Below are 23,917 nucleotides of genomic sequence, written 5' to 3' on the forward strand. Positions count from 1 at the left end.
GTTAACTTTAACAAAACCATTTCTCAATTGAGGTAGATTTTTCTGATAATTTTTGTCTGTCCTGGGCAAGTCGAAATTATGATGTTCAGCTGATATGCATGGTAACCCTATGGATAATTTTCTTGATCTAGGTTCACGTTTTAACCCCTCCCTCCCCCTTTCACAAAGCCATGCTAGCGGCACCCATGTGGCAAAATCCTTGAAGCCCTATAAATCTCTATGGGCTTCGGGGCAATTACTGCAGTGGCAGCCACTAATGCAGCTTTGGAAAAGTGAGGGGGGGGGATTAGTTAAGTAGCTAATTGTGGATAGAATGGTGTCCATACCTGTTAATGTATCGATTGATCGCATCACTGATCCTTCATTTCTGCATTGACCTTCATCCTGTCAGACAATGTCTTAAAAATATATAAAAAGGATGGAGATGGTCCAGAGGAAGGCTACTAAAATGGTGCGTAGTCTTCAAAATAAGGCTTATGGGGACAGACTTAAAGATCTCAATATGTATACTTTGGAGGAAAGGTAGGAGAGGGGAGATATGATAGACATTTAAATACCTATCTTTCTTTATCTATTTGTGTGTGTGTGTGTACACAATTTATTTATGTCATAAAGTCACTTTTTGAAAAACGTTTACCTTTATGTGATGCTTAACCAAAATGCCAGAGGCTACTTACAAATTAAACATGCATAATTTGAAACAAATGTACAGTAAAACCTTGGTTTGTGAGCATGATTCGTTCTAGAAGCATGCTTGTAATCCAATGCACTCGTGTATCAAAGCAAATTTCCCCATAGGAAATAGTGGAAACTCAGACGATTCATTCCACAATCCAAAAACTTTAATACAAAATACTATACCTACTTGTATTGCAAGACCTCGCTCATATAGAACAGTCTCTATACTCCTGCAGTGTCAGAGAGTGAAGAACCATTGGCTCAGTTGTGATGTGTGTACACTGTATGTACTTGTACTGCAAGACATTGCTTGTATATCAAGTTAAAATTTCATAAAAAAAAAAAAAGAACCCAAGAGCTGGTCTCGATGGGTGACTATAACGAGGGGCTGGATCGCCCGGGTTGGTCACCCATGGAGAAGCAGCTCATAGGTGATGGGAAGGGGGGGGGGTAGGGTGGAGGAGGAGCAAGGCATGATGGGAGGGAGTTGAATAGTACATGCCTCCAAGGTTCAGGGTCTTTCCTGTCCCTTGGAGGCAGCTTAACATCCAGACTACATCAACACACAACATGCGCACTACGCTTGAGCCAAAATCACCTCCTTTAGAGACATCTACAAAAGTGTCAGGAAAAGAATGTTTTCAGTGATGGCTCCAAAGTGGCTCTTGAAGGAACTGAAACTAGAAAAGGATACTGGAAAGTTCAAGAAAGGGATAAAGACCATCCTCTTCACAGACTACTTTAGCCAATAAAACAAAGTAGTGGAAACATTTGGCTAGTTCCCACAACCCCCCCCCCTCTCAGGAGCACGATAGGATGAACACAATAGGGATATATCAAAGAAAGGAAGAAGTGTTTTTGCCAGCAGGCTGGCTAATCTACTAAAGAGGGCTTTAAACTGGAAGTGATGGGGCAGAGTGATCAAAGATACTGGGTGAGTATAAGCCCTCAGGTAAGTAAATCACTTAATACCTCTACACGGATGGGAAAAGGGGGCAATATCTGGAAAGCAGTATATACTAATGCTCGATGTATGGGAAACAAGATTTTGGATCTAGAAGCTGTGATGGAAGAAGAGGAGTTGGCTATAGTGGCGCTCACAGAGACATGGTTCATAGAGAACCATGACTGGGATGTAGTTATACTGGGCTATAATCTGTTCAGGAAAGACAGGATAGGAAGAAAAGGAGGAGTAGCAACATTATATGTTAAAGAACATATTAAAGCCATACAATTGCAGGATCTGTAGGGCAAGGAAGAGGTACTGTGGATCAATTTGAAAAGAGGGAATGGTAAATATATTTACATTGGTGTGATATACAGGCCTCCTTTACTGAAGAAGTACATAGAGATTTAATAGTAGACATTCAGAATATATCTAAAAAAGGGAAGTCTTGCTAATAGGTGATTTTAACATGCCGGATGTTGATTAGGGTATCCCTATTGTAGAGTCTTCTAGAAGTAGGGAGATTCTGGATTCTCTACAAGGAGAACTGTTCCAGCAGTTGGTAATGGAACCCACACGGGATGGGGTCAAACTGGACTTAGTGCTTACAAATGGGGAAAGTGTTTCTGATGTTACAGTGAGTGATCATCTGGCATCCAGTGATCACTACATGGTACAGTTTAATATTAAGATGGGTATATAGAGAGGGCTCATTCAAAAGCAAAGGTTCTAGACTTTTAAAATACTAACTTTGTTCGGATGGGGGTTTTATGTCAAGGAATTATTGTCTGGATGGGAACATCTGGAAGCAGTGGAAATGTGGGCAAAACTGAAAGGAGCAATTGTAAGGGCGACAAACCTTTTTGTGAGGCAAGTAAGTAAGAGGAAAAGAAGGCTGCTTTGGTTCTCAATAGTAGTAGTTGAGAAGGTAAGGAATAAAAGGTTAGCTTTTATAAACTACTAAAGATCGCAGAAAGAGGAAGATAGGTAAAAATATCTGAAAAAGTTAAGAGGCTGGTCTTGTAGTCAGGAAAGCAAAGAAGCAAATGGAAGAAAAAAATAGCTGACACAGTAAAACAGGGAGACAAGAGATTTTTTGATATATTAGTGATAGGAAAAGTGCAAAAGTAGCATTGTGAGACAAAGGTAAAGGGGAAGAATATGTAGAAGCTGATAAAGAAAAGGCCGAATTGCTTAACAGATATTTCTGTTCTGTGTTCACGGCTGAAGCACCAGGAGCAGGATCGCAGAAGACAAACGTGAATAGGGATGGAGGAGTAATAGACCCTGATTGATTTTCAGAGGGTTGTGTTCATGAGGAGCTTGCTAAAATAAAGATAGACAAAGCAATGGGGCCAGATGGTGTACATCCTAGGGTGCTGAAGGAACTTAGGGAGTTCTGGTAGCACCACTGACTGACCTTTTCAATGAGTCTCTAGAGTCAGGAGTGGTACCGGGAGGACTGGCAGATGTGGTCCCTCTCCACAAAAGTGGAAGTAGGGAATTACAGGCCGGTAAGTCTGACTTCTGTGGTAAGCAAATTAATGGAAATACTTAAATAGAGAATGGTCAAGTTTGACGAACCTACTTCAATTTTTTCAGACAGTGAACAGACAAATTGATAATGGAGAATCGGTGGATATTATATACTTGGATTTTCAGAAAGCGTTCGACAAGGTTTCACATGTAAGACTCAGGAAACTGCAAGGTCATGGAATAGAAGGAGATATACTAAGATGGATAGGCAAATGGCTGGAGAACAGAAGGCAGAGAGTGGGCATAAATGGGAAATTCTCAGACTGGGAGAATGTGACTAGCGGTGTGCCCCAGGGCTCGGTACTTGGGCCCATCTTATTTAATATCTTCATCAGTGACCTGGAGGATGGAACATCCAGTGAGATCATCAAGTTTGCAGATGACACAAAGCTATACCGGGCAATCAAATCGCAGAAGAACAGTGAGGAACTCCAGAGCGACTTGAGCCGATTGGAGAATTGGGCAGATAAATGGCTAATATTCCTCAGGTTGCGTTCAATGTGATTTACAGGTAAGAAGAGACTGTTCATATCCAGGAATTACAATCTTGCATAGAGATAAAGACATGAAGATAGGGGGGAGGGGACCAGATAGTCTGATTGTCTGCTAAGCTGGATGAGGTCCTTATTAGGGATACAGGATTTCAGAATCTCTGCAAAAGTCATCATTTGGCCTGAATTATGATATTTTGCAAATAGATAGGTTTTCAGACCTTTACAGAAGCTTTTATAGGAGAGGGAGGTTCTTAGTTGTATAGGGAAGGAGTTCCACCATTTTGCTGAATGTATTGTGCTGTATTTGATACCTCTTGGGTTTGGGAATCTCAGTCTCAAATAGTTGTTGATCTGCTAATAATTCTTGTTAGATGGTAGTTCTAAATGTATCATGTAATCTAGGATATCATCACCATGTAAGATCAGAAAAATCAATGTGCATAGTTTAAAGAGACTCCTTACTTCAGTGGGAAGCCAGTGTAGTTTGAGATATGGGGAAGTGACACTTTCTCATTTGTTGAATGTCATCTGGGGCAGAGAAATGCACAAAAGGGTACAATAGAGACAAGAAAAGCAATCAAGCCATTGATCAACAGTTTACAAAACTGCTACTTGCAAGGTTAAGTACAGGGTATCCACAATGAATATTTATGTAATTTTTATATGCACATTTGATCTAGCTTAGTGTGCATAGTTTGGCTATCTTTAAAATTAGATTTTTGTGAGGTCAGAGAGGTTTTAGATTTGGGACTCAGTAGTTTAGATCTGACTGTCAACCTTAGCACACTTTGAAGTCCTATAATAAACCACTGGTTGCTTTGGCAACCCACTCTTTTGATATCATAACTGAGCAGCACCAAGTCGCTGCAGAAAATCTCTAAGACAGTTACAGATTGCTAGTATTTAAAAACTGTCAGTATGCTATGTCATTTTCTTAAGATCAGTCATACGTTCTTTGTCATCTTGATATTGAGTACAGGGTTACACAATGGATGTTTTACTAAGATGTACATTCTGTGCTCACTCAAAGATGCAGGGTCTTATATCCTGCATTAGGTAAATAAGGAAAAGTTGCCTAATAAAAATGTTATGGTCATCACTGTATGTAAAAAAATTTTAGGGGCCCTTTTACTAAGATGGAGGAAATGGAGGACACAGCAGCAGGATCTGGAAGCACAGAGGGAACCCACAATAAGACGATCGCCAGGATGAGAGGAAATGGATAGGAACAAAGGACATGGACCTACGGCTGGAGAGATGGACATACACCAGGGACACAGACCTGTGACTGGAGAATCAAGAGAAGATAGAGAGGACAGCAATTTTCATGGGGGACTCTTATCATCAGGCAAGTTGACAGCCACATAGCGGGAAGAAGACTGGATTGACTGGTGACCTGTCTACCTGGAGCCAAGGTAGAAGACATAGCGAACCGCATCGATAGGATTGTTAATAGTGTGGAAGAAGAGGCACAGCAGTGGTGATCCATGTGGGGACTAACAACGTGAGCAACAGGAACTACAACAGAGAAGTACTGAAGGACCAGTTCCGGATGCTAGGAGCGAAGCTGAAGACCAGAAAACAGAGAATAGCATTCTCAGAGATCCTGCCGGTACCCAGGGCAGATGAAAAAAGACAGATGGAGCTGCAAGCAATCAACGCGTGGATGCGGCACTGGTGTGAGGAAGAAGGATTCCACTTTGTGTGCAACTGGACAATGTTCTGGGGGAAGAGCAAGCTATTCAGGAAGGACGGACTCCATCTCAGCAGAGACAGAACGAGGCTATTTGCAAGCAACATCAAGAGAGAAGTTGAGAAGTTTTTAAATTAGGAAGAAGGGGAAAGCAGACAGTCGACCGAGAGAGAGAGTCGATGATTCGGGAACCGGTATACCCGGAGGATACCGTGCAGGAAGATGGAGGGGAGGACTCACCAGATCACAGACAGGACAAACCGAAAGAGACACAAGAGGGAAGGACATGCAAGAAGGGAACAGGCTGCAAACTCAAGTGCATGTACACGAATGCAAGGAGCCTTAGAAATAAGAAGTTTCAAGTTTATTGTCTTTTAATATACTGACCATCAACAAGTATCTGGCCGGTTTACAATAAAAATTTGAAAGGAAAAATTAAATAAACAAATAAATATAAAATAATCAAAGTGTACACTGAAGACATTAACTGGACAGACTTGAAGGTGAGGGAAAGTGGGAAGGATGGGGGGAAAGTTACATGTTAAAAGAAGAAAGGAGAAAGAGGGAAGAGGGTAAAACAAATAGGGTGGGATCGCTTTATAAAAGCGTTTGGTTGAATATAAAAAGAAGAAAAAGTTGAAGAATGGAAGTAAGGAGAGAAAGAATAAAAAGAAGAGAAAAAAAAAATATATGTATGTAAAGGAAAATCTAAACACAGGAAAAGGCATCGCTAAATAAGAAGGTCTTCAAGCTTATCTTAAATTTGTCAAGTTGATTTTCGGATCGGAGTTGCTGTGGCAGAGCATTCCACAAGGTTGGAGCTACTACTGCGAAGTTTATTTTCCTAGTGTAGAAGAAATCTTATGGAAGGAATTGACAAGAGTTTCTGATCGGCTGACCTTAGGAGACGTACTGAGCGTTGTGGGATGAGGAGCTTGTCTAGGTATGAAGGCAGGTGAGAAAGTCTGATTTTAAAAGTGAGCAGAATGGTTTTATAAGTGATACGGTGTGTAATGGGGAGCCAGTGTGCTTCCTTCAGAAGAGGGGTAACATGGTCAAATTTACCAGCTTTATAGTTTAGTTTTATTGCTGTGTTTTGAATTAGTTGTAAGCGTCAAATTTCTTTTTGAGGATGTCCGTTATAAAGAGAGTTGCAATAATCGAGGTGAGAAATAACTAGAGAATGAATTAGAATTTTGATCGCATCTGTCTCTAGGATCGAAGTTAGAGAGCGGATAAGACGAAGTTTGAAAAAGCAAATCTTAGCAACCGAGCTGATGTGATCGTGGAAAGTGAGATCTTTATCAATAGTAACTCCTAGTAATTTTATTTTTGGTTCTATTTTTATAGGAATGGATTTGATGGAAATTTTTCCTGATAGAGTCTCACTGTTGTTGATTGGAAGTAGGAGACCACAGGATTTGTCAATATTGAGGGAGAGTTTGTTTGTGTAAAGCCAGTCACTAATTGTATCCAGTTTATTGTTAATGATGTTTATTTCTGAGATGTTTGAGGTGTTGATAGGATGAAGGAGTTGTATGTCATCTGCATACGCAAAAATCTTGAATCCGATAGACTGTGCTAGGGTTAAAAGAGGAGATAGAAAGATATTGAATAATAGAGGAGATAGAATGGAGCCTTGCGGGACACCATAGGTTTGTGAAATGGGAGTAGAAGTTTCATTCTTTACATGAACTTTAAAACAGCGTTCATTAAAGTACGAAACAAACCATGAAAGTGCCTGGCCTGTGACGCCGCAATCTTTGAGTTGGTTGAGGAGGAGAGAATGGTCAATGGTGTCGAAGGCTGCTGATAGAGAGAGACAAGAAGAACCGATTTTTGATGATCATGATAGTAATGTATAGTAGAGACTAGGCCTAATAGTGAAAGTTCAGTAGAATGTGAAGAGCGAAAGCCAGTTTGACATGAATGTAGGGCATGGGTATTGTCGATGAATTCGGTAAGTTGATTATGAATGATTTTTTCGGTTAGTTTGGAGATCAATGGGAGGTTAGCGATAGGATGAAAATTAGCTGGTGAAGAGGGATCTAGGTTATGATTTTTCAATTTTGGGATGACAAGAGCTGTTTTCCATGCTGTGGGGACAAGGCTGTCTGAGAGAGACTTCGATACCAAGACGGGTGAACTAGAAGCTGTGGCACAAAAGGATGACGTCGACATCATCGGCATCACGGAAACATGGTGGGCTGATGAAAATGTCTGGGACAAGGTGCTACCGGGATACAAACTATACCGCAGAGACAGAGTGGCTCAAAAGGGAGGAGGCATTGCCATATACGTCAAAGAGGGAATTGAATCTACTGGAGAGAACATGCCACAATGGACAGATAAGTTAGAGTCTCTATGGATCAAAATTCCAGGAACAAATGGACCAGAAACGAGGATAGGCATCTACTACCGACCCCCAGGGCAGTCCGAAGAAATTGATGAAGAAATGACGGATGAAATTGAACGCAACTGCAAGGGATGCAATGCAGTTGTCATGGGCGAATTCAACTATCCGGGGATAGAATGGAACCTGGGCACCTCCGGCTTGCTAGAGAGACCAAGTTCCTAGAAACTGTAAGTGATTGCTACTTGGAACAACTTGTCAAGAGAAACGCAATTCTGAACTTAATTCTAAATGGACTGCGAGGACCGGCACAGGATGTAGAAGTAAAAGGGATGCTGGGAAACATCGATCACAATATGATCTGCTCCAGCCCCTTACCATTTTAGTCGCTCTTCTCTGAAACCTTTCGAGTGGTACTGTGTCCTTCTTCATGTGACCAGTGCTGGACACAGAATTCCAGGTGAGGGCGTACCATGGCCCGGTACAACGGCATGATAACCTTCTCCAATCTGTTCGTGATCCCCTTCTTAATCATTCCTAGCATTCTGTTCACCCTTTTTGCTGCCACCGCACATTGCGCAGATGGCTTCATTAACTTGTCGACCAGTACTCCCAAGTCTCTTTCCTGGGAGGGGGGGGGGGTCTCTCCAAGTACTGCACCAGACATTCTGTTCTTACACGGAGTTGATTCCTAGCTCTTATTTTCAGCTCTCTCATACTAAGGGTTAGATGATGGTGCTCTTTTTTCAGCTCTTGACTTGTAAACCTTTTGTCACTGGTTCACAAATAAATTCATGTCTTTTCTTAAAATTATCACTTCATTTGATAAATCAACCAACTCAGTACTTTTCAGAGCTCAATTTAAAAATGTATTTATCTTATAAAGGTGCAAATAATGTGTCAGTCTTAGCTATGAATCATTTATGTATCTTACATTTTATGTCAACAAATGCCCACAAAATTTCATGCCCTGCTTAATTTTTATAATTAACACATTCACACTCATATATTCACTACACAGCTTTCTCTTTTAATACCCTTTTCACCTAGGATTATTTTGGGAAGTTTATGAAAAGTGATTCCTATCTAAAAGAGCAGACTAAAGAGTTGCACGGGGGACAAATTTCATCCATCCCCAATATAATGTAACTCATACCCACACGTTACCTGCTAAGACATTACATTACATTACATTACATTACGGATTTCTATTCCGCCTATACCTTGCAGTTCAAGGCGGATTACAAAAGATTTGACTGGACATTTTCCAGTGAAGATACAATTTTTATTTTTTTTTTTTTTGACAGAAGAGAGATAGCTGGATACATTCCTAAGGGGAATTAGGGGTTGGATAGTAAAATGACAGTGCCGAACTGTGTGATATGGACAAAGAGAATATAGTTAGAGTAGGTAAGATTACCATCTGATTTTTGGGGTCTGTTTGCTTGGAAGGTGTTTAGGTGGGTTATTTGGGGAAGTAATATCTTGAGGTAGGTGAAGAATGGTTAAGATATTTGGATGAATTTTTTGAAAAGCTGGGTTTTGATTTCTTTTCGGAATGTTTTGAAATTGTCCGATGTTATCAGCAGATTGGAGATGGTATGGTTGAGTTTTGCTGCTTGTGTTGCCAGAAGGTTGTCAAACAATTTCTTGCGTAGTGTGCCTTTGAGTGGGGGAAAAGTAAAAGGGTTTGGGGTTCTTCTGTGTCTTGAGGTGGAGATCTGGTTTAAGCGGTTGTTTAGGTAGGAAGGGGAAGAGCCATGTAACGCTTTGAATAATAGGCAGTGGAATTTGAATTGAATTCGTGCTTGTATGGGTAACCAGTGGGAGTCTAAGAAGGCAGTAGTTATGTGATCATATTTTCTGAGTGAGTAGATCAGTCTGAGGGCGGTGTTTTGTATGGTCTGGAGTCTTTTTATCATAGTGGCTGGACAAGGAAGATAGAGGGAGTTACAGTAGTCCAGCAGACCTAAGACTAGGGATTGGACAATTAGTCTGAATTGTGCTGGGTTGAAGAATTTTCTGATTTTACGTAGATTTCTCATGGTTAGAAAAGCTTTCTGGGTCGTCTTGTTGATTTGGGACTGCATTGTGCAGCATCTGTCTATTATAACTCCTAGGAGTTTTAGTTCGGGTTGTATTGGGTATTTGGTGTTTTTGATTTTCAGTTCTGTGATGGTAGGCGTTTTGGCCTGTTCGAGCAAGAGGAATTTTGTTTTTTCTGAGTTTAGTTTTAGTTTGTGATCCATCATCCATTTTTCTACTGTATCTAAGGTTGTTTCCAGCTTTGTTGTGGTGGTGGTATCTGATGGGTCGAAGGGGAGGAGTATGGTGATGTCGTCTGCGTAGCTGAAGGATGTGACATTTAGGTTATCTAGAGTGGCTCCTAGGGAGGAGAGAAAGAGGTTGAAGAGCATAGGTGAGAGTGGTGATCCTTGTGGAACTCCGCAGGGGTTTGCCCATGGCTCTGATTTTATATCATTGTACTTTACCCTGTAGGTTCTTGATTTGAGGAACCCTTGAAACCAATTGTAGACCTTGCCTGAGATCCCTATGGTGTCGAGTATTTGTAGTAATATGGTGTGGTCAACTAGGTCAAATGCTGCGGAGAGGTCTAGTTGTATTAACACCATCTTTTTTCCCTTACTGATGTGTTGCCGGGCTGTATCTAGAAGTGAGACAAGTAGTGTTTCTGTACTATGGTTAGTTCGAAATCCTGATTGTGAGGGGTGGAGTAAGTTATGTTTTTCCAGGTAGTTAGTGAGGTATTGAGCTACTAGACCTTCTATTATTTTAACGTATATTGGTATTGAAGCGATAGGTCTGTAGTTGGCGGGGCTATCTATTGGGCCTTTGTGATCTTTCATGATTGGGGTGATTAAAATCTCTCCTAGGTCCTGTGGGAATTGGCCTTCTGTCAATGTGGTTTGAATCCATAGCATGAAGTTAGTTTTGAATGTGATGGAGGCGTTTGATAACAGGTAGGTGGGGCAATTATTTAGGTCGCTGGAGGCATGGCTGTATTTATTGTATAGTCGGTTCATATCCGACCAAAGTAGGATTGGGAAGTTAGACCAGCTTCTGTCTGCAACAATGGCTTCCCCTGTTGATGGGTTTGTTGTTATCTTTTCGAGATGGGTGTGTGTGTTGATGAATGCGGTTCTGATGTTGGTGATCTTGTTTTTGAAATGGTCTGCTAGGTGGATTGCTGTCGGTGGGTGGATTCCTTGTGTGGCAAGGTAAGGTTTGGTATCAGTGAGGTTCTTTACTAGGTTGAATAGCTTTTTTGTGTCTGGGGTTTTTGTGCCTATCATTTTGGAGTAGTAGGTTTTCCGTTTTTCCTTGAGTTTGGTTTTGTATTGGTTAATTTGATTTCTCCATGCTGTTTTAGAGTGTTCAGAGCTCTTATTTTTTTTCCAGTCTCTTTCAAGTTGTCTGCATAGCTTTTTTTCTTGGAGAAGTTCGGAGTCGAACCATTTATCAGAAGGTCTGCATATTTTAAATTTTTGTTTTTCTGGGGCTAGCTCATTCAGGATGGTTTCGCTTATGGTTCGCCATTGGGATGTAAATTCGTTGGGGGCTATGTTGTTGATGGCGTGGTCTGCTTTATCCCAGAATGTGGAGGGTTCGATTTTTTGGCGTGCTTTGAAGGAGGTTTTTTTTGGAGGTTGCTTGTTGATGCTTTGAGGCCAGTTGATGTTAAAGGTGTATTTATAGTGATCTGACCAGAGGGAGGGGTGCCAGGTCCCATTTGAGATATGGATTTCGGGTTTGTGAGGGTGTTGGGTCATGTAAGCAGCGACATCTAGTTGGTGGCCTTTTTCGTGTGTGGGTTGGGGGTTGAGGATCTGGTAGTTCAGTGCTTTGAGGTATGAGAGAAAATTTAGTACTTGATTAGAGGTGTGATCTTCTAGATGGAGGTTTATGTCTCCTAGGAGTAGGTTATGAGGTGATGTTATGGAATTCTGGTAAATGAATTCTTCGAGAGCTTGTTTATTTTCGTTCCATTTTCCTGGTGTTGAGTAACAGAGGATGCATGTTAATGTTCCTATAAGAGAATCATCGGATAGTTGACAGGCTAGGAGATCTAGGTGGGGGGTGGAGTGTTTGTCTAGGGTCTTTATATTAATGTTGTTTTTGAGTATGATGGCTAGACCTCCACCACGTTTTTTTTTTCTGCAGATCAGTTCTATTTTGTAACCTGTTGGGCAGAGTTCTGTGATGGTGGGATCGGATTCCGAGGTTAGCCAGGTTTCGGATAGGAATAGGCAGCTTAGTTGTTTTTTAATTATCCAGTCCTTAATAAGGTCTGCTTTTGTGCTTATTGATCTGATGTTCATATATGCACAGGATAATGAGGTGTTGTGTGTTTGGGGAGTGGGTGAGAGGTTTGGGTGGAGGAGATTTTCTTTGGTTTGTGGATGATAGTTGTGGTGTGCTGATTTTGGTTTTGGGGGTGGTCTTTTTCCCCAGCTGGTTGGTATGCTGATATGGTTGAGTGAGGAGCAGTCTATCAAGTTTCTGGGCGAGTATAGTTTTCTGGTAGGTAGAGGGAACCTAAGGGATTCTGTTAAGGTTGGGATAGAGGATGTATGATATCCTTCTGTTATTCTGTTGGTTAGGAGTAGGAAGAGTAGTAGATGTAGGAGTACGCTTGTAGAAAAAATGGGGGGCATAGTGAATTTTTTGTAGGGTGCGGGAGAGTCTGCAGATTGGTGTTTGGTGTGAGGAGTAAGACCCATTTCATCTCCACCTATCCCCACAATTAATCTCCTCCATCCCCTCCCAAACCCGCAGGAGTCAACACTATTATTTACTTGCACATAGCCCTCTATTTCCTCCCAATCCCAACAACCTCCTGTGTTGTTTTTTTTTTATCCCAGGACAAGCAGGCAGCATATTCTCACACAAGGGTGGCCCAGAAATGGGCCATATCGCCTTAACCCCACTACTGAAAAAAACCCGACCTCGACCCTTCCACACCATCCAGCTATTGCCCAATAGCAAACATCCCTCTCCTAACCAAGATGCTCGAGTCCATCATAGCGACCCAACTCTCATCCTATCTAAAGAGATTCTCAATTCTCCTACCTTACCAATATGGCTTTCGTCCCAACTTCAGCACCGAATCCCTAATGACCTCCCTAATTTCTAAGGTTCAACAACTTCACTCTCACAATAAGTTTGCCGTCCTCCTACAATTTGACCTTTCTGCTGCTTTCGACGTCCACCACGATATTCTAATTTACCAACTCTCCGAGATAGGCATCACCTCTACTGTCCTTGAATGGTTCTCAAAATTCCTTCGTTCCCGATCCTACATTGTCAACATGAATGGCACCTCATCCTCCCCCTGGAAACCAATTTGTGGAGTCCCGCAAGGTTCACCTCTATCTCCTATTCTTTTCAACATCTATATGTCCTCTCTAAAACTCCTCCATTTATCCCCCCTTGAAACAATTTACACTTATGCTGATGACATCCTTATCCTCCTCGAGACCGACTCAAACCTTACTAACCTCTCAGAAAACATATCCTCTTGTATTTCGAACCTCCAATCTTGGGCTCACACCATCCAAATGAAATTGAATGAGTCCAAGACAAAACTATTTTGGCTCGGCCCAAAATTAGTTCAGCTACCCACCTCAATCCTACTGTCCTCCGTCTCCACTCTGCAGCTCGAATTCGCCTACTGTTTAGTAAGGGCCTTAATGCCCTGGTTATGCAATTCGATATGAGTTCTGCCTTTGATCTAGTAGACCACGGGAAACTGCTGCAATGCCTAGATGCCATTGGTATCAGGGACGAGGTGCTGAATTGGTTCCGTGGCTTCCTTATGTCCCGCACTTATCAAGTACGTTTTAATTATGAACTTTCAGATACCTGGAGCAATCCATCCAGTGTGCCACAAGGGTCTCCGCTATCTCCATTGCTCTTCAACGTCTACATGTCCTCACTAGGCACGCAGCTAACCCAGTTAGGGATAAAATTATTTAGTTATGCAGATGATTTTACGATCATCATCCCATTTGTTAATTATATCTCTGAAACTATTCCTAAAGCTTCAGAAGCCATAAACGTGATGGAGCACTGGATGACAATCTTTAGGCTCAAACTTAATTCAGAAAAGACAACTTTCTTCGTTGCTTCGCCACATCCGCTTGACACCAAATCACCACTATGTATCAATAATCTTAATTACCCTATCCAACCTACCATAAAGATACTAGGTGTAACTTTGGATCAGTGCCTAACCATGAGAGACCAGGTGGACTCTTTGATAAGAAAGGGATTTTTCACTCTCTGGAAACTCAGATCCATTAAAGCTTATTTCGATACAACGGCATTCAGAACCCTAGTCCAATCCCTCGTACTGAGTCTACTTGACTACTGTAACATCGCCTATTTAGCAATTTCCCAAAAGAACATGCGGCGTTTACAATTGATGCAAAATGCAGCGGTCAAACTGATCTTTGGGCTGAGGAAGTTTGACCACGTGACACCCTACAACCGGCAGCTGCATTGGCTGCCAATGGAGGCGCACGTAAAGTTTAAATTTGCCTGCTTCTGCTTCAAAGCATTACACGGACTTGACCCTAAATATATAACTGACCTTTTTGTCTTCTCAGCCAACAGACACAAGAGAAGCTCACATTCCAACTTCGTTTCCCCCCCAGTGAGAGGTTGTAAACTGAAAAAACACCATGAACATCTTCTCTCGCACCAAGCAGCATCATGGGGTAAAGACCTAGAACAATTGCTTTCGCCCACTACTTATGAGGAATTTAGGAAACGTCTGAAAACACACCTGTTCCTAAAATATCTAGACAACTGATCCTCTCTTCTCTCTCCCCTCTATAATGATTAACTTGTTCTATTGATCACTCTCTCCTCAAAAATGGATTTCCTGTCCTATTAACCCTCTTTCTTCCTCCCCTCTTAAAGTCAATCAATTTGTACCTTTACTTAATCTTTGTAAACCGCATAGAACTTCACGGTATTGCGGTATATAAGCTGTTATTATTATTAATAATAATAATAATTTATTTTTGTATACCGCCATACCCAGGGAGTTCTAGGCGGTTCACAACAAATAGATGAATTACATACAGTGTGATTGGGAAAAGAAGAACATAGCAAGGCAATCGAAAGGTCAAAACTAGTTTACATTGACAATTTAGGTGAGGGAAGGGCTAATACAGAGCATATACAGTATGTACTGTAAGAGAATACAAGAGGGGGGAGCAACAATCTTGGAAGGGTGGGGAAAAAGTGAAGGAAGAGGTGAGAAGCGTTGAGGAGGGGGAGGGGAGATACTTAATACATTTCCAGGTCAGGCTGGTTTCAAAATACAGTCATACCTCGGTTTACGAGTAACCCGGTTTGCGAGTGTTTTGCAAGACGAGAAAAACACTCAGCAAACTTTTGACTCGTAAATCCAGCATTGACTCGATTTGCGAGCCCCCACCCGACCCGACCGCGGGAACCAACAGTATTGCACCTCCCAAGGCCACCGGTGCTGCTCCCTCCCTTCACGATCGTCTCCTCCCCATCTACCGACCGGCCCTGTCCTTACCCATGTGCCACCGGAGCTAGAAAGGGCCTGCCGCCAGTCTGCTGCTGAGCCTTGAGCATCTGCGCATGCTCAAGGCTTCTGGATCTCATCCTCACCGAGATTCTCATGAGACTCATGATTGATACGTTTAAATATATCACTGGACGTATAGAAGTGGAAAAGGATATTTTCTGTCTTAAAGGACCCACGACCACTGGAGGTCATCCGCTCAAAATTGGAGGTGGTAAATTTCATGGTGACACCAGGAAGTATTTATTTACCGAAAGAGTGGTTGATCATTGGAACGGGCTTCCGTTGCAGGTGATAAAGGCCAACAGTGTTCCGGATTTTAAGAGTAAATGGGATGCCCATGTGGGATCCCTAAGAGGGTCGCGTTAAGGAGTAGGGTCGTTAGGAGTGGGATCTCTAGGAAAATAAGCCTAGGTGGGTGGGTAATGTAATGTAATTTATTTCTTATATACCGCTACATCCGTTAGGTTCTAAGCGGTTTACAGAAAATATACATTAAGATTAGAAATAAGAAAGGTACTGTTAGGTGGGCAGACTTGATGGGCTATGGCCCTTTTCTGCCGTCATTTTTTATGTTTCTATGTTTCATTGTGGATATCCTGGAATCCTGACTGACTGGGGTGCTTCCAGGACCAAGTTTGGATCCATTGGGTTAGATAATGACTAATTTGTCAGCCACAGATATACAGTATATTTGTATGTTTTCAATTGCCTTCATTTTCATGACCAAATTTTAGCCCCACTTTTGTTTTTATTTTTAATTGGTTCAATCAAGATGCAACAAAGTGATATTCAGGGACTGGAAAGAGGACATTGAGAAGCTGAGGTAACAACAGTGTCTTCATCAGTCCAAGCAAAGGACTCACAGTGCATGTAGAATAAGAAATTAGCTTTTCTTTTTCTTTTCAATAAGCCAAAGTCTTTCTTCATGCCAAAGGAATACCAGCACAGTTTAATCCCCAGACCACCCAGGAAACTGTAAAATCAGCCAGTCCTTCAGCATGCATAGCACTTAGACAATACAGAGTTGCATCTTAGTTGCTTGTCATGATTCAGAGTCTAGGCGTCTGCAAACTATCGAGCAGAAAGGCATATTGGTCAACAGAGGGCCCAGATGCAGCACTATGCGCCAGTGTTAAACATAAAGGGGCCAAGGACAAAAGTTTGGGAAGGGGTCACAAAGCCTATCAGCAGGCTATATATCTTTCAGCTTCAGATATGTTTGTTGCCTTAGGTCTCCATGGTATAGGGGGGGCCCAAGCCTATCTGAAGTCCCCTAAATCCATCCTTTGCTGTTTCAGATTTGATCGTTAGACCCAGCTCTAACTCAGACCAGCAGGGGTTAAAAATGATGGAAAAATAATGATCATAGCCCCTAGGAGTATTGAAAATTAAAACAATCACACTACAGTGACACCTGCTGGTTAGGCTCAGACTGAATGTCTACAGAGTTCAAGGAATGTGTCTAATGTCTCTAAACCCCCAAGTCCAGACAAGCAGTTTATTTCATTTATACATACCTTAAAGCAAATGTAAATAGTGAAATGTTTTGAAGTACTTGTCTTTATAAAATACTAATGCTGGATATCTGAAAGAAAATGCACCTGAAATGTAGGCATCAACACATATACCTTCTCAAGAGCAGTTGTAAATGAAGGTACACACATAATGCATATATACAAGTATTTGTAGATTAAGGTATTGCATAATCTATACAAGTACTTGAGAACTCCACCTGTGCCCTGTCTAAATGCATACACAGTGCATACCCATTACCAAAGTACATCATACCATGGCCCATCACAATTTGTACTCCCATCACAATTTCATGTCATTCACATGTGTGTGTGGGCCTCTACATGCAGGAATGAACTTATAAAATTACTTCCATAGTGTTAAGGGCAATCCAAACAACAACCAGATTTCCTTTTCAAATCTGAGAATGCTGGATGAACAAACAGATAACCTCTCTTTGAAAATCTCTACTTAAATGTGCATGACAATTTACATGAGTAAATTATGATTTTTTTACATATGTAAACCTCCTAATTTCCTTACTACATAACAACAACATTAATTTACATTCCACATTACTTGGGCATTTTAAGTGGATAACAAAAAAGCATAACAACAATCATAACTATGATAATCAAATAAAGTTATCAAAAAACATCTCCACAAGTTTACTTCTATACCATAAATTAAATAAATCTACAAAAAATCCTAATAAAGTGCACAAAGTGCTTTCAAGGTGCTATAACAATATTATAAAGTGCTCAGTCACCAACCAAAACGTGCAGTAGTACCATCAAATGTACCAGCGCTGGTTGTAGCGAGGGACCATCATCGCACTACAGAGTCCCTCTTGCTGCCATCCAAAGAACAATAAATATACTATATGCTGTAATATATCATTGAAAACTTTTGCTTTCTTTACTTATCTAATTAAAGCAGGAAAAACTCAGGATTGGAGGCAGATCAGCAGCGGTGGTACAAATGTTGAAATAATTTTAATTCAAGGAGATGTAAATGCTCTAAACAACCCCTGTGTTCAATTAAAAACTGGCCTCTCTTCGACTTGAGTTTTGCAACAGCGTTGTCAGGAAAGGGGCACTACAAAAAATGAAAAAACAAAAAAACGTTAACAAAAAACTTAACTTTTTGGTTAAAACCACATGTTCTCAAATTTTATTTTTAAATTTTATTAATTCAGTATCATGAACAATCTTAATATGTCTAAATCAAAAACTAAATATTACCTAAACTTACTTATGCGGCCAAAGGACCGCTGAAACCTCGAAGAGGGAAACAAAAGTAGAGCGAAAAGATGCCACGAAAAACTGAATTAGTATAAAAGCACTGGCTGAAGCACGTCACGGGGGACATCAAATCCTTCATCAGCCTATCACAGAGGGAGATTCCTACACCCGTCCATTGTCTTTCAAACCAACCTATCACAATTTAAACCATTCAAGTTCCTCATTCAGGCCTCCGGGACTTAGCATCCGCCATTCATATATAAACCTCATTTCTTCCATGAGCAGCCTATGCAAAACATCGCCCCCCCCCCCCCCCTCTTGGAAGATATATCTGTTTTAAAACAGTATATCTGAAATCACTAATCTGATGACCAGCTCTCCTCATAAGTTCTCTATATTTATTTATTTATTCAATTTTATATACTGCTTTCCCAGTGGAGCTCAGGACAGTTTACATTTATTCAGGTACTTAAGCATTTTTCCCTGTCTGTCCGAGTGGGCTCACAATCTATCTATTGTACCTGGGGCAATTGGGGGGATTAAGTGACTTGCTCAGGGTCACAAGGAGCAGCATGGGTTTGAACCTACAACCTTAAGAGTGCTGAGATTGTAGCTTTAATCACTGCACCACAACCACTGTGCCATACTTACTGAGATTTAAGCCTGCTTTGTATGCACACAAATCTAGCTGACAAATCTTAGCATGCTAGGACTGAAAATTCGATTTAGGTTTATTACATTTGATTAATCACCTAGAATCAGATTTTTGGGATTGCTACCTAAGAAGGCAGTACTAGATACATTAGGTGTCATTTATGCATGTAAAAAGCTGATTTATGCATTTAAATGGGCATACATATGTAAGCAGCCTATCAGTGAAGGCAATTTTTCAGGATGCTTGTTTTAACCAGCTAAAGGGGGTAGTTTCTAATCTGTCTTAAGGGTAGGATATTTGCCCTTAAACATGTGTTAAATGGTAAAATTTTGCATTATTTTGTCGTAACACATTAGTTTAAGATATCCCAGCCTGTCTAATAATGAGATGCAAATATAAAAATACATGCAACACATCTCATTAATGAATAACATAACTTGCATTAAACTTTGCAACCTGCATTATTCTAAAATAAATAAAGCCAGCACAAAGCTGGCCTTATTTTTCTTCCTGGGAACATCAAACTGCTAATATACGACTCCATGCTCCTGGGAACCAGTGCTGAGAGCAGTCTATAGACCACTCCCTCTTCTCCAGCAATGACCCTCCTGAGGATACCCTCAACTTCACAAGATCTTCATCCCTCTAAAGACACGTAAGCTCTGCTGACCCCCCCTGAAACACTTATAGACCCTTCATAGGCCCATCTAGGATATGTTTAGTAAGCATTTGTAGTACAGTGGTCAGTGAACAGGAGCGATTCCCAGTTGCTCCTGTTCCTGCCAGTGGGAGGCTCAAAATGGTGCCCACAACTCCTAGTGGTAGAATTTTTGTACTACATACATTTTATCCCAGGACAAGCAGGTAGCATATTCTCACATGTGGGTGATGTCATCCACTGAGCCCCGATGCGGACAGCCTCAAAAGCAGACTTGCTTGTAAAACTTAGAAAATATGTGACTGCAGCACCACGCATGCACAACTGTCTTCCCGCCCAACATAGGGCGTGCCTGCTCAGTTCTCAGTTTTCTGCGGAGCCAAGAAGTCCTCTTTTGATGCTCTGCACGAGACTTAGCTCTACTTCGTGCCTTCTTTCACTGCGGCTTCTGTATTTTTCCTTCCAGGGTTGCTGTGTTTTTTTGCATGTTTTTATTTTTATTTTTTAAATTTCATTTCATTTTTATTTTGTGTCATGGCAGGGCCTACCCCGTGGCCTCAATCTAAGGGCTTCAATTTTGCCGAGGCTATTTTCCAGTCTATGTCCCGGCCGATCACATGCTTTAAGAAGTGTAGACGTTGCCAGCACGCGATATCCTTCACTGACCCACATAAGTGGTGTGTTTAGTGTTTAGGACCTGACCATTGTCTGGAGTCATGTGCCCACTACGCTACCCTTCAACCTCGAGCCATTAAACATTGAGTTCAGGTAGAAAAGATATTCGGTGGTATGGATAGACTTTGACTAAGGTCCTCACCCTGACTCCAAACCCGGACTTGACCCCGAATCTGGTCAAGTCTTCAATGGGGTTCCCACCTTCTATCTTGACCTCAGCCTTAATTAAACCTTCCTCGTTTGGAAAGTCCTCATCCTCGAGCAACTCTGCTAAGTCCTCACCTGACAAGCCACTTTCCTCACTGTCTCCCTCAGGTAAGGTAGCTAAGCAAACTCTTCCAGACATGCCACCCTTAGAATCAGTGGTCCTGAAGCTACCCAAGAAGCATGTCTCCAAATCGAGGTACCATTCTTCCTCATCTTCCTCGGAGACTATAGTCACGCCAAATGTGCCAGATCCTCAGGTCTCGGTTCCACATTTGCAGGCTATGATCTAGTCTATTATGCATCAGGAGTTTGGTAACATGCTTGCCCAATACACTTCTGCCTCAACTCTGCTTCCTGCAGTCCAGCCTGAGCACTCAGCAGTCAAACAAGGAGTCAAGTCCTTGGCAATGGCTCGAGCTCAACCTAGTCACACCATACAAATGCAATTATTCCACAGATTGAACTCTTAATGCATCCTACTACTTCTTTTGACTACCTCTCCTCTTTACTACTGTTAACCTTCCACTTATGGCCTGTAACCACTTCCTATTCCTCTTCTTATATTGTACACCCTAATCTGCCAACCACAATGATCTCAGTGTTTGTATTTTTTGATTAAATGCTGTGAACCGCCTAGAACTCCCTGGGTATGGCGGTATACAAAAATAAAATTATTATTATTATTATGCAAGGAGTCGCGTCCTTAGAAGTGCCTCGAGCTCAACCTAGTCACACCATACAAGGAGTCGCGTCCTTAGGAGTGCCTCGAGCTCAACCTAGTCACACCATACAAGAAGCCGAGTCCTTGCGAATGCCTCGAGAAACCTCGACACAAGGAGCCAAGTCCTTTTTGGTGTCTCGACATTAGTCTCCGACTTTCATCCCTCCTTCCTCAGCTCACCCTGCAAATCAGATTACAGAACTCATTGATGACCTTCCAGAAAGCTGTAAAGACCCTCCTCTTCAACTAAAATTTCAACTGCAATCAACCGCCATCACCCCCTAAAATTCCCCCTTCCTCCTGTACCCACTTCTCCATTCTTAACCTATACTTAAGTTGCTGCATAGTATTTGTACTGTCCAAATGTATTCCACTATGAATGTTTGCTTGCTACCCATTCTGAGCTATTGGGAGGATGGGATAGAAATCAAATTAAAATAAATAAATAAGGCATTGCCCTTTTCGAGGCACAGGGCAAGGATTCCGACATTCATCTAAGTGGGATCTGACTGATTCAAGGAACAGTTCTCCACATCATCTGTCAGGGCACCTACCGAGACTTAGGTCTCTTTCTCGAGACAGGTCTCGCTTATCCAGGCATAGAGCCTCTTCGAGGCCTCCAACTCCTCAGTCGAAAAGGCCACCTGCAGAACCTTACCACTCTCGCAATTCAAGTTCTTCTCCTGCGAGAAATTCCCTACATTCTCTCAGTGAGTCATCTATACCTGTATATTTGAATCTCAGGTATCAATACTCCAGAGAAGCTTCACCTTTGTTCTCTGCTATGTGAGGCGCCTCAAGGTCACCTCCCTCACGAGGCCTTCCTTCAGATCACGTATCCTTTTCTAAGTTCCTGTGCCAGATGAGTAAGGATATAAACATCTTGGAATCTGACTCCAAGTACTCCACGGAGTATTTGGAAGAAATTGGTATGCCTCATCCTCCTAGGGAGTCTTTAAAATTACCCATTGACTTCTTTCTCAAACCTTAACGAAATCTGGAGACACCATATTCCATTCCTGCTGTGCCAGCGAAGTTGGAATCTCACTACAGGATGGTCCACTGCAAGGGCTTTGAAAAGTCTCAATTATCACATCAGTCCCTTCTCTTGGAGGCCGTAGGGTTAAGTGCTTGACCCGTGCTCAACATATTTATAAACGACCTGGAAATTGGTACGACGAGCGAGGTGATAAAATTTGCAGACAATACGAAGTTATTCAGAGTAGTGAAGACGTAGAAGGATTGCGAAGACCTGCAATGTGACAAACACACTCGAGAAATGGAATGCGACATGGCAAATGAGGTTTAACATGGATAAGTGTAAGGTGATGCATGTCGGTAACAAAAATCTTATACACGAATACAGGATGTCCGGTGCAGTACTCGGAGAGACCCCCCCCCCCCCCCCAGGAAAGAGACTTGGGAGTACTGGTCGACAAGTTGATGAAGCCATCCGCGTAATGCGCAGCAGCGGTGAAAAGGGTGAACAGAATGCTAGGAATGATTAAGAAGGGGATCACGAACAGATCAGAGAAGGTTATCATGTCGCTGTACCGGGCCATGGTACGCCCCCACTGGTCACTGTACTTAAAGAAGGACACAGTTCTACTCGAAAGGGTCCAATGACTAAAATGATTAAGGGGCTGGAGAAGTTGTCGTACAGTGAGAGATTAGAGAAACTGGGCCTCTACTCCCTTGAAAAGGAGGAGACAAGAGGGGACATGATCGAAACATTCAAGATAATGAAGGGAATAGACTTAGTAAATAAAGACAGGTTGTTCACCCTCTCCAAGGTAGGGAGAACGAGAGGGCACTCTCTAAAGTTAAAAGGGAATAGATTCCGTACAAACGTAAGGAAGTTCTTCTTCACCCAGAGAGTGGTGGAAAACTGGAATGCTCTTCCAGAGTCTGTTATAGAGGAAAACATCCTCCAGGGATTCAAGACAAAGTTAGACAAGTTCCTGCTGAACCAGAACATATGCAGGTAAGGCTAGACTCAGTTAGGGCACTGGTCTTTGACCTAAGGACTGCGTGAGCGGACTGCTGAGCATGATGGGCCACTGGTCTGACCCAGCAGCGGCAATTCTTATGTTCTTATGTTAAAAAAGTCTAGCCCCAAATGTCCAAATTGTGTTGCGGACATTTTCTAAACTGTTCGATTTTTGCAGAAAAATGTCCAAATCTTAAGCCTACCCTAATCCTGCTCAAACCAAGGCTCTAACATACCCCTCTTGAGATTTAGACAAACTACAGACAACCAACATAGAAATCCATCTACAAATGGGTTTTGAAAATAGAATCCGGGGATAAATGCTCACATCTGCCTTTGGCCCACTTCAATGCTGGCCCTTGTTCTACAAATAACATTTGGACATTTAGTAAGTTAAATCTGAAGAAACTCTGGAAACGAATGCATAAATAACTTAGGGTTTTTTTTAGTAAGGTGCGTTAAACAGGTAACACATGAATTAAAGCACATTTACCAGTATTAAAGAAGCACATTAATATCTACAGAAGTGGCATGATGATTTGTGCATGGTAATTCATGCGTTAACTGCATATTTTCTTAAAGGGGCAGTAACTAGGCACTTTGGGGAAAATTTTATAAGAGGTGCCCAAAGATAGGTGCGTAAACAAACAGTACATTAACTTCAATTATGAGCTTTCACAATCCATGTAAAATGTTCCACCAAAAATGACTTTGATGTACTCCTGCCTATTATTGTGTAGTACCTTGAGATATATCAAGTTAATAAATGACAATGATGATGGAGATAAAGAATATGTTCCTTTCCTTCACTATATTTTAGCCTTTTAGATACTGCTGATAAGGAAAAGACCAGATATAGACAGATATGTTCAAACATTATGCCATAGACATAGATGGAAAAAACATCTCAATATTGATAAACATCTTGAACATGGTCACCCCATAAATAGGCTGTGGCACCACAAAA

At 41.6% G+C, this 23,917-nt stretch overlaps 1 protein-coding gene across 11 annotated transcripts in view; it reads right to left on the reverse strand.

The window, feature by feature from the left end:
* Window positions 1–23,917, reverse strand: part of SLC6A11 (solute carrier family 6 member 11) — a 287,446-nt gene that overhangs the window by 240,144 nt on the left and 23,385 nt on the right. For 4 of the 11 annotated variants that reach the window (XM_033926544.1, XM_033926546.1, XM_033926543.1 and 1 more), the window contains exon 2: window positions 17,723–17,898. The exons of 6 other annotated variants lie outside the window; for them this stretch is intronic. The gene's annotated coding sequence lies outside the window, so the exon portion shown is untranslated. Of the gene's footprint in view, window positions 1–16,805; window positions 17,899–23,917 lie in introns of all 11 variants that reach the window. One more of the 11 variants, XM_033926545.1, reaches the window with a different exon arrangement.

This window comes from Geotrypetes seraphini, chromosome 17 (genome assembly GCF_902459505.1).
Source record: "Geotrypetes seraphini chromosome 17, aGeoSer1.1, whole genome shotgun sequence".
In the NCBI taxonomy this organism is placed as follows: Eukaryota; Metazoa; Chordata; class Amphibia; order Gymnophiona; family Dermophiidae; genus Geotrypetes; species Geotrypetes seraphini.